The 16851-nt window shown below is 29.5% G+C and overlaps 4 non-coding genes across 4 annotated transcripts; all 4 read right to left on the bottom strand.

Annotated features, from left to right (window-relative positions):
* Positions 1–537: 537 nt before the first annotated feature.
* Trnam-cau (transfer RNA methionine (anticodon CAU)) lies at positions 538–609 on the bottom strand. Its single transcript has one exon. It is a non-coding gene; the product is annotated as a tRNA-Met (tRNA).
* Positions 610–3047: 2438 nt separating this feature from the next.
* On the bottom strand, positions 3048–3119 carry Trnam-cau (transfer RNA methionine (anticodon CAU)). The gene has a single exon. It is a non-coding gene; the product is annotated as a tRNA-Met (tRNA).
* Positions 3120–7964: 4845 nt separating this feature from the next.
* Positions 7965–8036, bottom strand: Trnam-cau (transfer RNA methionine (anticodon CAU)). The gene has a single exon. It is a non-coding gene; the product is annotated as a tRNA-Met (tRNA).
* A 4478-nt stretch (positions 8037–12514) lies between these two features.
* Trnam-cau (transfer RNA methionine (anticodon CAU)) lies at positions 12515–12586 on the bottom strand. Its single transcript has one exon. It is a non-coding gene; the product is annotated as a tRNA-Met (tRNA).
* Between the last annotated feature and the right edge of the window lie 4265 nt (positions 12587–16851).

A 16851-nucleotide genomic window follows, 5' to 3' on the forward strand; every position in this document is an offset into this window, starting at 1 on the left:
TTAGGAAGCATCCCTGTCGATCCGTCACACCCGCCATGAGCCCTGTGTATTGATCAGGTAGACAGGGTAATCCGTAATCAATTTAAAAGTATTTAGTATAAAAACAAAGGCCTATCAATTGGTATCAAATATGTCCAAAAAAGTTAGACGTTGAAGATATAGAGAAATGATTTGCATATTACATATTTTTTATTGTCTTGACCTAAAAAAGATGTTTCAAGAAAAAAATGATGTAGTTACTCCGAAATTGGGGAGGAAAAACCTTAAAAAGAAAAAGAAAATTGGCGCTTTCTATGACCACATACTAGTACCTTCAAATTTCAACAAGATACTAGTATTTTGGATATGGTATTGTCGTGTTTAGCATGTTGTTTATGTAGAATATTATGATTCAGCTGAAAGGTGCTTCTGGAAAGTTTTCTTGATAGACAAGAAAGAGACAGACATCTTTTTATCTATACATATATCTGTTTATTTTATTTCCAGACTTCACATAAGATAAATATGTCGAATAAATGTGAAAGAGAAAAAAAAAATTAGCAGAGCGTGGTTTCGATCCACGGACCTCTGGGTTATGGGCCCAGCACGCTTCCACTGCGCCACTCTGCTGCTTCAAATTTCTTTAAAATGAATTATCTTATATTTCCTATTATTTCAAGTGATTGCATCAGACATTCTGTCAGGCCCAAATAATCGATCAACGCGAAGAAGTATTTAAGAAATTTAAATGCACACTGCTGGTAAAGTACGAATCGTAAATTATTGATTTCGGACACTCACTACTATCGGCACCTGTGAATTGTCTTGTTCAATATTATATATATATATATATATATATATATATATATATATATATATATATATATATATATATATATATATATATATATATATATATATATATATATATATATATATATATATATAAATTATATAGCAAATTTACCAAATAGTTAATCGATAGAATTGTTTTCACACCCGAAAAGTGCTCAACATCAAAATATACATGTAAATAGCTTTTTGCATCGTGTTTTTCACGTACTCGCATTCGACACATAGAGGGTCGAATGACTAATTAGACAGGTTACTGAATAAATCTAGCTTTAATTAAACGTTATTGAATACTGTTAAAATATTAGATACAAAAATCAGATTTCAGGAAAATAATGTACTGTAATTTGTGTATAACATGTAAACTGCAAATATGAATATGTCTAATAATATACATTGAACAGGTGTAATTAAAGGAGATACTGATTTTCTCCTTATATTTATTCAACTAACAAGCAACTTTACTGCACAAAAATAAATCGAACATCAATGATCACGTCTTTATCCAATATACTGCTATGTCTTAACGTATAATTGAACTATTCTGCCTCACTGATGTAAGCCTATAGTGACGTGTGTCCGAAATCAATATTTTCTCGATTCGCATTTTACCAGCAGTGATTGTAGACCATGGAATAAAAAAAAAAATCAGACAAAAAACTTGTATTTTTAAATGTAATTCGGTTACTCTTACGAAACCTTAAAACACCAAATATTCCTGTGTCGGTTTGTATTTTCTTTTTTACAAATCTTATTTTAAACAAGCTTTGTGCAAATATTTTAACAAATCTTTTCAAAACATTTAATATTAATGTACAAATGATATTCACCTAATATGGATGACTTACAAGTCTCTTTTTAAATTTTAAGAAATAAAAGCTGATCAACATTTAGTTTTTCTTAACTTTGAAAATATTGTTAAAAAATTCTTTTTCGTACGTGTTGAACGTATTCTATCCAAATATTTTGATAGGCTGAAGTGGAAGACACTCAAAAAATCGAGATAATTACTTTCAGCATATCTTTTATGTGGTATATGAATATTGCGTTCGATTCAAATTAACACATCTCTATTATCCTAAAACTACAACTACAAAATTAGCTAATTGTGCTCTTTTATTAGCTGTAGATTTTCTTCTTAACTAACTATAAAATTGATTTGAATGCCATTTTCTTGTATCAAGCGTAGAAATATGCATGAAAAACTCGCGCTAAAGTGATGTCACAATGATACTACAGAGACGCAGCGAGAAATGCAAACATTGAGTATGTTTTTGGTGCTTTAAAATATGTAAAATGTAAATATAAGGAATATTTTTAAGCTTAGTGTGAATTATTGGTGTGTAAATCACACACACTTGCACGTTTGCATTTTTTTTCAATGACTGGTACAAAACTTAAAAACATTCCTTAATGATGTGCGTCTTCAACATTTATTTGCACCATTGTGTAATTTTTAGAACTGTGAAATTATCGCTTATATTTCGAAAATGATAAAAGAAATTAAACCTATTTCTACAAACTTTTATTGTGAGGTCCGATTTGCTTTCACTGATTCATATTAGAATATATTTCGTTCTTTATGAGATTCTTTTGGTCACGTGTAAGGAATTGAAAAAAAATGAAAAAAAATATTTTTAAGCATATCCATACACTAATAAAAATATTTTCTGAACCTGAAAGAACTATATTGGATAAAAGTGTAAATATTCATGCTCAGTGGTGGGGTACCAGCGATTTACCTCTCGGAAAAAAACGTTGGGGTAAATTTTAAAAGACAACGGAGTGCTGATGAAATCACAATTGCCTAAAAATGGGAAAACACACGAAATTAAGTATTTAATAACCTCATCTTGGTATAATGTAAACAAATTTTACAAAGTGTCACGGTTAAAGATAAATATATTACATGCATGTGTAATGATTATAGAAAACAGAAAAAAAAAGTCGTTATAATTTGGTAGTGAAGATAACGAACTGAAAAATCATATCTGACCATTACCTTCAGATAATTTTGATTTGGAAATCTCGTGCCTAGTATGTTATATATTTAGGATATCAAAGGTTTAGTTGAAAGGTGCTTCTGGTCATTTTTAGGAAGTATTATTAGTGAGAAGCAAGAACGAGAGAGGTATCTGCTTACATATTTCTGTTTATTTTAATACCAGACTTCCTATAAGATAATGTGCTCGTAAATGTGATAGAGGAAAAAAAATTAGCAGAGCGTGGTTTCGATCCACGGACCTCTGGGTTATGGGCCCAGCACGCTTCCACTGCGCCACTCTGCTGTTACAAGTTTTTCTGAATTGAATTGACTTATATTTACTATTATTTCCAGTGATTGCATTAGACATTTCGTCAGGCCTATTTAATCGATCAATGCAACGAAGACTTATTTAAGAAATCTAAGATTTAAATGTAGATCATTCAATAAAGAAATTAAACAAAAAGGCTGCTGTAATTTTTGAATTTAATGCGTTTATTTTTACGAAATCTTAAAACACCAGAGATCAATATGTGAATATATACAGATTTTTTTTTCTTTTTTCCACAAATTATTTTTAAACAAGTTCAATGTCAATATATTGACAAATCTTTTCAAAAACATTTTTGTTTAATTTTAATGTACAAACGATGTTTACCTAATTTGGATGACTTACATGTCTCTTTTTTTTAATTTCTAAGAAATGAACACTGATCAACATTTACTTTTAAAACTTTGTTTAACTCTTTCTGAATTATCTCGCTTGAATTGGTTAATTTACAAATATGAAAACTAATAACAGTATCTCAATTCTCTTTCTATTACTTACCTATTAAACATATTCTATCAAAATAATTTGATATACAGAAGTGGTAGACACTAAAAAGAACCATGCAGATAATCCCTTTCAGGATATCCTTCATGCATATGGTCTAAGACTATAATTGCATTCAATTCAAATTAACACATCTCTATTATTCTATAAATACTATTTCATATTTTTAATAAGTGTCGATAAGAATCTGTCTTAAGCATGACAACACAAAAATGTAATCAATTATGTGTTTAAAAAAAAGATACGAAGAAACGGAAAAGTATTTGAAATATCATTAAAAGTTCTTTGAAATTATGCAGTTGTGGTCAGAGATATTACATTCATTATTTTCCTTTTTCTAAAAGTGGTACAAACTAAGATTAAACAACATGATATAAATAACTTAAATATATTTAGCGTTTTTAAATATCCCCCAAAAATGTCTGTACAACCTCAAACATATTTGGTGCTTTTATTTCAGTATTTAATGTTTAATTTTGTAGTGTCATAAATAACAGGAATATAGATACAATTTCAATAATGTTTGTCTTCAATATTTATTTGCACCTCTATGTGTCATTTGTGGAACTTTGAAATTATCGCTTTTTCTTATATTATTACAATTTCACTAAATGGTTAAAAAAATTAAGGAAGCTCTTAACACTAACAAAAGTGTTTTTTGGAGAAAAATACATCATATAAAGGTGTGCATGTTGAGACTATTTAATTCATTTTCAACATAGGGTACCTGCCTTATTTCTGCAAGAAAAATGTTCAAAGACAATGGACTATGCGTGAAGGGAAATCACTGTTGTTTACCAACATTGGGGGAAATTAATGGAAATAATGAATTCAATTACTTATTCTTGGTCTAATATAATGCCACGAATATTTTAATCCATTACAAATTATGTAATTAACTATAAATTACCATTTTTTCTATCTTACTTCTAAGGGCAGATCACTCTAACTTTATAAAACCACCCTACAATTAGAACTCTTTAGTGTGCAGTGTTTAGAGCTTCCTTAAATCTATTTTCTACAAACTTTTATTGTGAGGTTTGATTTGCGTTTTACAGATTCAAATTAAAATGCATTTCGTTATTTAGGAGTTGTTTTTGTCACACGTGAGGAATTAAAATAAAGATGATATTTTGGACCCTCCATACACTTATAAAAATAAGTTGTGGACTTTGAAAAAAAAATATAATTTGCAAATAATTATGTTCAATAGGGTTCCAGCCATTTACCTCTTGGAAAACAAAAAAAAACAAAAACAAAGGAGTACTGATGAATGAAAATCACTATTGCTTGAAAATGGGAAACACAAAAAATTAAGTATCAAAATATGTCATTTTGGTCTGATATAATGTTGGCAAATTTTACAAAGTATCACGGTTATAGGTAAATATACATGTGTATTATATATTATGATTAAAAAAACGGAAAAGAAAAGTCGTGGCCATTTAGATATTTATGTAAAAAGGTGAAGATAACGAACAGAAAAAAACCACACATACTACTACCTTTAGATTTCAACAAAATAATTTTGATTTGGAATTCTCGTGCCTAGTATGTTATTTATGTAGAACATCAATGATTTAGTTGAAAGATGCTTCTAGAAGCAAAAAAGAGGGAGGTACCTATTTATATATCTGTTTATTTTAATTCTGAACTTCACATAGGATTATGTGAATAAATGTGAAAGCGAAAAGAATTAGCAGAGCGTGGTTTCGATCCACGGACCTCTGGGTTATGGGCCCAGCACGCTTCCACTTCGCCACTCTGCTGTTATATTTTTTTAAATTGAATAAATTTATATTTTCTAATTATTTCCAGTGATCGCATGTTGCATTAGACATTTTATCAAGCCTATTTAATTGAATTATGCAACGAAGAGGTGTTTACGAAATCTAGGATTTAAATGTAGATCATACAATAAAGAAATTAAACAAAAAGGCTGCTGTAATTTTTGAATTTAATACATTTATTTTTACGAATCTTAAACCACCGAAGGTTAAAATGTATATATATATACATTTTCCCCCTTTTTTACAAAACTTATTTTATGCAAGTTCGATGTTAATATTTTGACAAATCTTTACTACACTTTTTCTTTAATTTTAATGTACAAATGATGTTTACCTAATATGGATGACTTAGTCTCTTTTTTTTTTATTTCTAAGAAATAAACACTGATCAACATTTACTTTTATTTACTTTTAAAACTTTGTTCAACTCTTTCTGAATTAATCTTGCTTGTAAAATTGGTTAATTTACAAATATGAATACAAATCAGTGTTCTTATTTTTCCAATTATCTCAATTCTCTTTGAATTTTTTACTTAATAAACACATTTTATCAAAACATTTGATATACTATACAGAAGTGGTACATACTAAAAAAAACAACCATGGATATAATCACTTTCAGTATGTGTTTCATGTGGTCTAAGACTGTTATTGCAGTCGATACAAATTAATAAATGTCTATTATTCTAAAAATACTATTTCATTTTTTTTTTTTTTTGAATGAGGGTCAATAAGAAACTGTCTGAAGCATCCGGAAAGAATGCAATCTTTTATCTTTTTTAAAACTAGGAACAAAGAAAATCCCTCAAAATGCTTGTACAAACACATCTTTCCTCCACATATTTTTGCCTTTCGATTCAAATTAACACATCACTATTATCCTAAGAAAAATATTTCATATTTTTAATGAGTGTCGATAAGAAACTATCTTAAGTATCTGGAAAGAGTGTCATAATGTATTTGTTTTAAAAATAAAAATTAAGAATATCCCTCAAAATGCACGTACAAATACATCTTTCCTCAAACGTATTTCATGCTTTTATTTCAGTATTGAATGTGTTATGTTAAATTCTGTAGTGTCATATAAATAACAAGAATATACATACAATTTCAATAAAGTGTGTCTTCAACATTTCTTTGCACCATTGTGTGATTTGCGAGAGTGTGACAATTTCACTAAATAGTATAAGAAATTAAATCAATTTTCTTCTAACTTTTATTGTTAGGTCAGATTTGTTTTCACAGATTCATATTAAAATGCATTTCGTTCGTTAGAAATTTGTTTTGGTCACATGTGAGGAATTAAAATAAAGATGATATTTTAGGACCCTCAATAAACTCATAAAAATGTTTTTGGACTTTGGAAAAAAACTATATTGGATGAAGGTGTAAATATTGATTTTCTACCTAGGGTACCAGCCATTTACGTCTTGCAAAAAAAATATTGGGAAAATGTTCAAAAACAACGGAGTATCGATGAATAAAAATCACTGTTGCTTGAATATTGGAAAAACACAACAAAATGAGTATTTATCTACCTCATCTTGGTCTAATATAATATCATAAAATTGTACAAAGTATCATGGTTAAAAATTAATATACTGCGCTTCATGATTAAAGAAACAGAAAAGGAAAGTCATTGTAATTTAGATATTTATGAAGAAAGGTGGAGATAACAAACAGACCCCAAAAAAAAAAAAAAAAAAAAAAAAAAAAAAAAAAATCACATACTACTTCCTTCAGATTTCAACAAAAATAATTTTGATTGACCAAATAAAATTGATTTGGAATTCTCGCGCATAGTTTATTATTTATGTAGACTATCAATAACTTAGTTGAAAGGCGCTTCTGGACAATTTCGCGAAATATTATCAGGGAGATGCAAGAAAGAGGGAGGTATCTGCTTATTTTGATTCTAGACTTCACATAAGATTATGTGAATACCAGGGTCGTCCATAAAAAGTAAAAATATAAAAATCAAAACAACACACACTCTTTTACGAACTATATAGGTGTAAATACTTTGTATATGCAAAACGTATTTCCCAGTCTGATGTTTGTTTGTTTGTTTGTATGTTGTTTAACGTCCCTCTAGAGAATTTTTCACTCATATGGAGACGCCACCACTTGCCGGTGGAGAGCTGCAAATTTTGTCCTATACTCGGCACTTACGGCCATTGAGCAGTGAGGGATCCCTTTCGTGCCAACACCTACGGGACCTCGGTTTATACGGTCTCATCCGAAGGACCGGTCTCCACATCCCACAGTGGGATTCGAACCCGCGACGTAAGGATCAACTCCTTACTCCGCGACTCTAGAGCAGACGCTCTAACCATTGCGCAACGCAGGCGGCCCCGTCTGACGTAAGCTAATCTCATGATAACGTCAAAAATATGGAATTTGAATTTTTTATCACATGTTCATGGACACACGCTACATACATCTAACACCATTCATTTTGACAAAAACGTCATTATCCACGAACGTTATGGACAACCCTCGTAAATGTGACAGAGAAAAAAAATAGCAGAGCGTGGTTTCGATCCACGGACCTCTGGGTTATGGGCCCAGCACGCTTCCACTGCGCCACTCTGCTGTTATAATTTCTTTTAATTGAATTGACTTATGTTGACTATTATTTCCAGTGATTGCATCAGACATTTTTTCAAGTCTATTTCATCGACCAATGCAACGAAGAGGTATTTAAGAAATCTACGATTTAAATGTACATAATACAATATTAAAAAAAAAGTCAAACAAAATGGCTGCTGTAATTTTTTTATTTAATTCAGTTATTTTTACGAAATCTTAAAACACCAGAGATTAATATGTAAATATATATCCATTTTTACAAAACATATTTTTAAAAAGTTCTAAGTTAATATATTGACAAATCTTTTCAAAAATATTTTTGATGAATTTTAATGTACAAATGATTTTACCTTATATAGATGACTTACAAGTCTCTTTTTAATTTCTGAAAAATAAACACTGATCAACATTTACTTTTAAAACTTTGTGCAACTCTTTCTGAATTATCTCGCTTGAAGAATTGGTTAATTTACAAATATGAAAACTAATAACAGTATCTCAATTCTATTTGTATTTCTTACCTATTAAACATATTCTAACAAAACAAATTGATATGCAGAAGTGGTAGACACTAAAATGAACAATACAGATAATCCCTTTCAGGGTATCTTTCATGCATATAATCTAAGTCTATTATTGCATTTGATTCAAATTAAAACATGTCTATTATTCTAAAAATACTATTTCATATTTTTAATAAGTGTCGATAAGAATCTGTCTTAAGCATGACAACACAAAAATGTAATCAATTATGTGTTTTTAAAAAAAAGGATACGAAGAAACGGAAAAGTATTTGAAATATCATTAAAAATTCTTTGAAATTATGCAGTAGTGGTCAGAGATATTACATTAATTATTTTCCTTTTTTTAAAAGTGCTACAAACTAAGATTAAGCAACATGATATAACATACCTTAAATATATTTAGCGTTTTTAAATATCCCTAAAAATGTCTGTACAACCTCAAACATATTTGATGCTTTTATTTCAGTATTTAATGTTTAATTTTGTAGTGTCATAAATAACAAGAATATACATACAATTTCAATAATGTGTGTCTTCAATATTTATTTGCACCATTGTGTGATTTGCAGAACTTTGAAATTATCGATTTTTCTTATATTATTTCAATTTCATAAAATGGTTAAAGAAATTAAATCTTTTTTTTACAAACTTTTATTGTGAGGTCAGATTTGCATTTCACAGATTCAAATTAAGATGTATTTCGTTATTTAGGAGTTGCTTTTTTTCTTTTTGGTCACACGTGAGGAATTAAAATAAAAATGATACTTTTGGACCCTTCATACACTTATAAAAATAAGTAGTGGACTTTGAAATAAAACCATTTTATATAATTTGCAAATAATTATGTTCAGTAGGGTACCAGCCATTTACCTCTTGGAAAACAAAAAAGTTGGGAAAATATTAAAAGACAACGGAGTACTGATGAACGAAAATCACTTTAGCTTGAAAATGGGAAAACATAATAAATTATCAAATAACCTCATATCTTGGTCTAATATAATGTTAACAAATTTTCAAAGTATCACGATTTAAGGTAAATACATATGTGCGTTATATGTTATGATTTTAAAAAAAACGGAAAAGAAAAGTTGATGTCATTAAATATTTATGAAAAGGGGTGAAGATAACAACAGAAAAAAAACCTACTACCTTTAGATTTCAACAAAATAATTTTGATTTGGAATTCTCGTGCCTAGTATGTTATTTATGTAGAATATCAATGATTTAGTTGAAAGGTGCTTCTAGAAGCAAAGAAGAGGGAGGTGCCTATTTATAAATCTGTTTATTTTAATTCTAAGCTATACATAGGATTATGTGAATAAATGTGAAAGCGAAAAGAATTAGCAGAGCGTGGTTTCGATCCACGGACCTCTGGGTTATGGGCCCAGCATGCCTCCACTTCGCCACTCTGCTATTATAATTTTTTGGATTGAATAGATTTATATTTACTAATTATTTCCAGTGATTGCATATTGCATCAGACATTTTATCAAGCCTATTTAATCGATCAACGCACCGAAGAGATGTTCAAGAAATCTAGGATTAAGGAAGCTCTAAACACTGCACACTAAAGAGTTCTAACTGTAGGGTAGTTTTATACAGTTAGAGTGATCTGCCCTTAGAAGTAAGATAGAAAAAATGGTTATTTATAGTTAATTACACAACTTGTAATAGATTAAAATATTCGTAGCATTATATTAGACCAAGAATAAATTGAATTCATTATTTCCATTAATTTCCCCCAATGTTGGTAAACAACAGTGATTTCTGTTCACGCATAGTCCATTGTCTTTGAACATTTTTCTTGCAAAAATAAGGCGGGCACCCTATGTTGAAAATGAATTAAATAGTCTCAATATGCACATCTTTATATGATATATTTTTCTCCAAGTCCAAAAAGCACTTTTTGTTAGTGTTTAGAGCTTCCTTAAATGTAGATCATACAATAAAAAAAATTAAACACAAAGGCTACTGTAATTTTTGGAATTTAATACATTTATTTTTAACGAAATCTTAAACCACCGAAGGTTAAAATGTATATATACACCACCCCCCCCCCCCCTTTTTACAAAACTTATTTTTTATGCAAGTTCGATGTTAATATTTTGACAAATCTTTACAATACCTTTTGTTTAATTTTAATGTACAAATGATTCTACCTAATATGTGTGACTTAGTCTCTTTTTTTATTTCTAAGAAATGAACACTGATCAACATTTACTTTTATTTACTTTTAAAACTTTGTTCAACTCTTTCTGAATTAATCTTGCTTGTAAAATTGAATAATTTACCAATATGAATACTAATCAGTGTTCTTATTTTTCCAATGATCTCAATTCTCTTTGAAATTCTTACTTAATAAACACATTTTATCAAAACATTTGATATACTATACAGAAGTGGTACATACTAAATAAAACAACCATGGATATAATCACTTTCAGTATTTGTTTCATGTGGTCTAAGACTGTTATTGCATTTGATACATATTAAAATATCTCTTAATCTAAAAATAGTATTTCATTTTTTTTTTTTTTTGAATGAGGGTCAATAGGAAACTGTCTGAAGCATCCGGAAAAAATGCAATCTTTTATCTTTTTTAAAACTAGGAACAAAGAAAATCCCTCAAAATGCTTGTACAAACATATCTTTCCTCCACATATTTTTGCCTTTCGATTCAAATTAACACATCACTATTATCCTAAACAAATATTTCATATTTTTAATAAGTGTCGATAAGAAACTGTCTTAAGTATCTGGAAAGAGTGTCATAATGTATTTGTTTTAAAAATAAAAATTAAGAATATCCCTCAAAATGCACGTACAAATACATCTTTCCTCAAACGTATTTCATGCTTTTAATTCAGTATTGAATGTGTTATGTTAAATTCTGTAGTGTCATATAAATAACAAGAATATACATACAATTTCAATAAAGTGTGTCTTCAACATTTCTTTGCACCATTGTGTGATTTGCGGGTGTGTGACAATTTCACTAAATGGTATAAGAAATTATATCTATTTTCTTCTAACTTTTATTGTTAGGTCAGACTTGTTTTCACAGAATCATATTAAAATGCATTTCGTTCGTTAGAAATTTGTTTTGGTCACATGTGAGAAATTAAAATAAAGATGATATTTTAGGACCCTCAATACACTTATAAAAATGTTTTTGGACTTTGGAAAAAAAACAACTATATTGGATGAAGGTGTCAATATTAAATTTCTACCTAGGGTACCAGCCATTTACGTCTTGGAAAAAATGTTGAGAAATGTTAAAAAACAACGGAGTGTCGATGAATAAAAATCACTGTTGCTTGATAATAAGAAAAACACAATAAAATGAGTATTTATCTACCTCACCTTGGTTTAAAATGATGTTACAAAATTGTACAAAGTATTAAAAATTAATATATTACGCTTCATGATTAAAGAAAACAGAAAAGGAAAGCCATTGTAACAAGATAACAAACAGACAAAAAAATCACATACTGCTTCCTTCAGATTTCAACAAAATAATTTTGATTTGGAATTCTCGTGCATTGTTTATTCATTATGTAGAATATCAATGATTCAGTTGAAAGGTGCTTCTGGACAAATTTGCGAAATATTATCAGGTAGAAGCAAGAAAGAGGGAGGTATCTGCTTATTTTGATTCTAAACTTCACATCAGATAATGTGGATACGAGGGTTGTCCATAAAAAGTAAAAATATAAAAATTAAAACAACGCACACTCTTTTACGAACTATATAGGTGTAAATACTTTGTATATGCAAGTCGCATTTCCCCGTCTGACGTAAGCTAATCTCATGATAACGTCAAAAATATGGATTTTGAATTTTTATCACATGTTCATGGACACACGCTACATATATCTAGCACCATTCATTTTGACAAAAACGTCATTATCCACGAAATTATAGACAACCCTTGTAAATGTGACAGAGAAAAAAAATTTAGCAGAGCGTGGTTTCGATCCACGGACCTCTGGGTTATGGGCCCAGCACGCTTCCACTGCGCCACTCTGCTGTTATAATTTCGTTAAATTGACTTGACTTATGTTGACTATTATTTTAAGTGATTGCATCAGACATTTTTTCAAGTCTATTTCATCGACCAATGCAACGAAGAGGTATTTAAGAAATCTACGATTTAAATGTACATAATACAATATAAAAAAATCAAACAAAAAGGCTGCTGTAATTTTTGATTTAATTCAATTATTTTTACGAAATCTTAAAACACCAGAGATTAATATGTAAATATATATCCATTTTTTACAAAACTTATTTTTAAAAAGTTCTAAGTTAATATATTGACAAATCTTTTCAAAAATATTTTTGATGAATTTTAATGTACAAATGATTTTACCTTATATAGATGACTTACAAGTCTCTTTTTAATTTCTGAAAAACACTGATCAACATTTACTTTTAAAACTTTGTTTAACTCTTTCTGAATTATTTCGCTTGAAGAATTTGTTAATTTACAAATATGAAAACTAATAACAGTATCTCAATTCTATTTGTATTTCTTACCTATTAAACATATTCTATCAAAACAATTTGATATACAGAAATGGAAGACACTAAAATGAACCATGCAGCTAATCCCTTTTAGGATATCTTTCACGCACATGATCTAAGACTATAATTGCATTTGATTCAAATTAACACATGTCTATTATTCTAAAAATCCTTTTTTTTTATTTTTAATAAGTGTCGATAAGAATCTGTCTTGAGCATCCAGAAAGAATGTAATCATTTATGTGTATTTTAAAAAAGAAAAGAAGAAACGGGATAGTATTTGAAATATTATTAAAAATTCTTTGAAATTATACGGTAGTGATCAGAGATATTACATTCATTATTTTCTTTTACAAACTAAGCTTAAGCAACATGATATAACATACTTTAAATACATTTAGTGTTTTCTTTAAATATCCAAAAAAAAAAAAAAAAAAAAAAAATGCCTGTACAACCTCAAACATATCTGATGCTTTTGTGTCAGGATTGAATGTGCTAAATTCTGTAGTGTCTTGAATAACAAGAATAAAGATACAATTTCAATAAAGTGTGTCTTCAACATTTATTTGCATCAATGTTTGATTTGCGGAACTGTGAAATTATCGCCTTTTCTTTTATTATTACAATATCTCTAAATGGTAAAAGAAATTAAATCTATTAATTTTCTACGAACTTTTAACTTGTAAGGTCAGATTTGCATTTCACAGATTCATATTAAAATGCATTTCGTTCCTAAGGAATTTATTAGGGACACGAGTAAGTAATTAAAATAAAGATGATATGTTTGGACCCTTCATACACTTATAATTTTTTTTTGACATTTGAAAAACTATATTGGATAAAGGGGTAAATATTGATATCCTACATAGGGTATCAGCCATTTACCTCTTGGAAAAAAGTTGGGAAAATTGTTCCAAAGTAACAGAGTATCGATGAATAAAAATCATTATCTCCTATGTAGCTTGTAACTCGAGCTTTGATTGGTTGCAAAGTCGGTTGTAAATTGAACCAGTCGGTCGGGAGAGGGTAACCAAACTTTTTTTTAAAGATGGCCTTACACAACTCGACATTTAGATATATCAACAACTAATTGTCAATTAACAATAGTTATTTCCATTGTCAACTTGATATATCCCAGTGGGCTTAAAATGAAAATGGTAATCTAACAAAAAAGCTTTATGATAAACATTACTTACTTTTCAATCGTCAACTTCTCTTACCTATGCAGTAAAATGCCTTCATCACCTGCATACGGGGTTTATATCTCTCAGTTGATTCGATACGCAAGAGCATGCTCTACGTATTGTAAGACCTAATGTAATGTAATATATATAATTTTGACGACATTTAGCTCTGCCATTGTACTGTATTCTATTGTGTATTTTATGATTGCATCTTTGCAGAAACATTATTTCAATTGTTTGTAAGACAGTTTCTGTTTTTAAAAACATGTTATGTATTTATTCTATTTATAGCACATGCTGATATGTGAATAATCTATTTTCTAATCTAATTCTGTATCTCATGAATTCGGTCACATACCTTTTAAAACTACATGTTTTCTTGTCATTATTCATGAACTGGGGGTGAGATGTTATAATCTTAAAGAACTGTAATAGCACGAATTATTTGTTCTGGATACTCTTGTATGCAACCCGCTGCCATCTTTGTTGATGTGACGTACATACTAGCCAGAGTTTCGCATTTTGTATCTCTGTGATTTTATTGATTGTTTATTATTTGAAATAACTCAAATTATTGCTAGAATAATTGTTACAAACTGTTTATTATAATCAGGCAGTCATTTGTACATTTAATAGCTTTTCATTGTACTCGTATTTGAAAGTACTTATTTGACATCGTCTGCTATACGATTCAATGTTTTTATGACAATTATACATATTTCTAGGAACTGAATATTTACTTACAGATAAGGACAACATCCAGCATAGTCATATTAATTTAATCCATGTGTATTTGTTAAATCACAGCTTGTTTTTAATTATTTATTCTTTGTGTACGGCAAACTTGTTTGGCACTGTACGGCAAATCTCATGTTGTGCGGTGCCGTACATTGCCACGACTGGTCGAGTGTCACCGTACAGTTATTTCATTGGTTAAGCCCTATCACATGGTATCTCAGAAAGTCTATATATATGAGTCGATCAGCCAATAATGGCAGATAATCTTGTCTAAGTTCTCTTAGCGCTAAATTCAAATTCCAGCTTTCCATCAACCAATATTAGGTGAGAATTAAGACAATTATCTCCCAACACACTGGACACCTATTAATTATTTGAAAACATTATTATTAATTACTATTTAATACTTGAGTTGACGGTCACCTTGGTGCCCCGCCCCCTTTTTACCATAGACCTGTACGGTAGACGCCACCGACCAAACTCATGTTTTATACCTGATGTTGTTATTGCTGAAATGTGCTTATAAATAAATTATTATTGTTACCTTTGAGAAACTCTCGTTCTGTTTACAATACTGAAGTTAACCAAGACTGAAGTACCACCGTACTTGTGTGTGTACAGTATAATGTTATATTTTGTAACCCATTTATGAAAGGCCATCCGTGGGGAGCTTACAGTATGGACAATTTCTAAAACAAAGTTAGTTATTGACAAACAAATTGATGAAACAAGAATATCAACAGTCTCGTTGAAAGTCATCGTTTCGTAAGTTCTGTGGTCGATACAATGACTTTGTCAGCAAATACAATCTATCATTAAGTCATATGCTGACTGACTTTTTTCATACTAATTGTTAGGCCATTATTTACACACTACATTTTCGACGAATTTTCCCTTTTTTCCCATCATAAGGAGCACATGGTGGGTGTGACCGGTTGGCAGGGGATGCTTACTCCTCCGTGGCACCTGATCCCATCTCTGATGTTATTGGAGGTCCATATGATCCATATGTATATTTGTTTCAGACTAGATTCTATGAAATTAATGATTTACCAGTTCCGTAATGCTTATTTTCTGCACTAAAGATCATATTGTTTAGAGCAACAATCATGTTGAACCTGGATTACACACATATGTTGTGGAAAATATGTATGAATCTGAGATATGAAATAAAATATTGCTTTTCAGTCTATGTGGTCTAAAACAGTCGTAATGCAATCATGAGTCTATGTTGTAATTGTTTGATCCAAAACCATTGCTTACATATGATGATTAGAAAAATGTAAAGCAATGGACATAAAACACACACACGACCAGTTATTATACAAATTCCATATTCCTCTAAGATACTGGATTTGTAGAATGCTCTTATTTAACCCAGTAATGAATAATATCCAAAGGAATATTTCACAGTGTGTAACACAAATGATTATATTTACGGCTACCTTTTCCTTCTGGAAAGAAAAAATGTTGGGACAAAAGTAGCATTCTACAGCAAAACGTCAAAACCTTTTGATTTGAGAAAAAAAAACTGGTGAATTTGAAAGGACTGGCAGAGAGACTGAATATTAAAGAATAGTCTATTTATCGTAAAGTTGAAAAACTGAAAATTGGACACTTTACTTTTGATTTTTTTTTTATGTATTTGTAACCGATTTATTTAAATATATGCTTCATAAAAATGAAATATATTCTAAATTGAATGCTTCATTGTAGTTTCATGTTTCAGGTTGTAATTATTCTGTTAATTTACTTCAAACTTCCGTTGTCGAATTTAGATTTTAGATTTTTTATATCAACCAACAACACAAATAAAACAAAACCAAACGCCGATATCTATATTTCG

This window comes from Saccostrea echinata, unplaced genomic scaffold (genome assembly GCF_033153115.1).
Source record: "Saccostrea echinata isolate AGI-Se365-2 ecotype Australia unplaced genomic scaffold, CSIRO_AGI_Sech_v1 ptg000030l, whole genome shotgun sequence".
Taxonomy (NCBI): Eukaryota; Metazoa; Mollusca; class Bivalvia; order Ostreida; family Ostreidae; genus Saccostrea; species Saccostrea echinata.